Source organism: Bidens hawaiensis, unplaced genomic scaffold (assembly GCF_021521415.1).
Source record: "Bidens hawaiensis isolate Kalapana, Puna unplaced genomic scaffold, B.hawaiensis_p1.1 tig00041327_1, whole genome shotgun sequence".
NCBI classification, from domain to species: domain Eukaryota; kingdom Viridiplantae; phylum Streptophyta; class Magnoliopsida; order Asterales; family Asteraceae; genus Bidens; species Bidens hawaiensis.
Window position 1 is genome coordinate 73,804 of NW_027497324.1, and position 2,122 is coordinate 75,925.

Consider the following 2,122-nt stretch of genomic DNA (forward strand, 5'->3'; position numbering starts at 1 on the left):
CCTCTCTACTAACTTTCTCCGGACCAAAAACCCTACCACTGCGAGTGGAGATGACTTTCAATTGAGCAACCAGATTAGTTTGAGGAATACCCGAAAAATGACCCAACGGCCTCTCTTCTAAACGAAGAGCAATATCACCAATGGTCCTTTGAAGGTCAAGTAACGATGATTGTTGATTCTTTAAAGTAGGTCGTGCTTGGAGAACTTTTTCTATGTAGCTTGATCTCTTTTCAAGATATGCTTCATCATTTCTTCTAAACGTCCCATTCCACAACTCGATTCCTGCACATTATTTTAAACATTAGTACCATTATTATTATTATTATTAAAATACTAAACTTGCCCTGGAGTATAAGCATTTGAAAACCAAGTGGTGCACCGGACGGACGCAAGTTAGAATTATTTTGATTTAGGTTCTTGTAGGCCTTCCAACTCGAATTGTTGTTATTTTTAAAAGCATTTGGAAACCTGTTTTGACCAGCAATAAAATTGACCTTTTGACTCATCAATGGGCACTCCAAGGTACCATGTCCACCCCTGCAAAACTCACATTTGTCAACCTTGGCCTTCAGCTCCTTCACCTCTCTAGTCAAAGATTCCAAATAAGCAGCCACACTAGTGTCAAGATTAACCTGGTGCACACCTAGAGCAGATGAGGATGTACTAGTTACGGGAATGTAATTCCCGCGACGTGGCCCTTTGGCGTATTCAGATTGAGCAAAACTTTCAAACATCTCGTTACATTCGGTGACATTCTTTTTGGCCATAAGATTTCCTCCCGCAGCCGTGTCGAAACCTGCTTGGGTTTCGTAGTTCAAACCATTGTAAAACTTCACAATGAGAGCCCATGGTGTAAGACCATTTTGTGAATAGCGAGATAGCAGATTCTGAAAGCGCTCCCAAGCATGACAATATGGTTTATCCGACTCCATTTGAAATGAGTGAATCTGATCACGAAGATGAGTTGCTTTAGCAGGTGGGATGTAACACCCCAACCTGGAATAGGCTGACTGTCACTATTACATATATCATAAACAAAACACAATTCATTTAAAAGAAAGAAATAGAATCCAAGAACATCCAACAAGTTAAAAACAACTAAAAGAAATTCCTAAGTCAAATTTTATTAAATCCTGAAATAAAAAAATAAATAAAAGTCTTTATTCTCGAATTTCATTTTACTCTAATCGCTGATTTCCCGGATTACATGTGAACAAATATGAAAAAACAGACAAAGAAAACACGGCTGAGCCAAAAATTTCCCAGTAACGAATAGAACAATAGTACATGTAAAGACGAACTTACAAAAAAACAAAGGAAATTGAACTGGCACTAGAACCATAACTGAACTAACTGAAAGTAATACAGATACTAAATATAATACTAATACAGATGCTGATATAACCCAATCTACTAAATAATAGAATATGATACAAAACAATAATAATAATAAACGTATATAGAAACAGATGCAGAAACATATATCAAACTACTGACAATTATATATCCACAAAATAAGTTGTGTACATCGAAGCACCCGGAGCCAGAAACAGAGGGGTACGCAATTAGCTAATCTATGCACCAATGAGATGGCCCGTGTGGCGTACACGCATTGTTCCATCCCCCATAAGCCATAAGTCAGAAATCAGAACAGAACTAGGATCGATCCATATGCCCCTAAGTGGCCCTAATACTACACAAGTACTAGTTAGAAACGCCGTGAACTTTAATTACGCTCTGTCACGACAAGTTCTACACCGTTGATGCCCCAACGACAAGTCAAAAAATGCTCGGGTAACAGAGTACTAAAGCTAAAACCATATAACTAAACATATTCAAACCAGAACATGCAATAAAGAGTACAAAATAAATAATCTATTGCACGCTACAAAAATATATTATATAATATAACTAAACTCAAAATTCAACTGATGCGTAACGAAAATCCGTACTACAAAGTAATGGAATAGAGTCAATATAATGAGTAAACGAGAACGGAAACCGTACTACAAAGTAACATAATATAATTTATACTATGAGTGAAAGAAACCAGAAACCGTACCTTAATTATTGAGTAGAAGTAAAGTCAACGTCGTCCGCAAATTGTGTGAGAACCTACGGT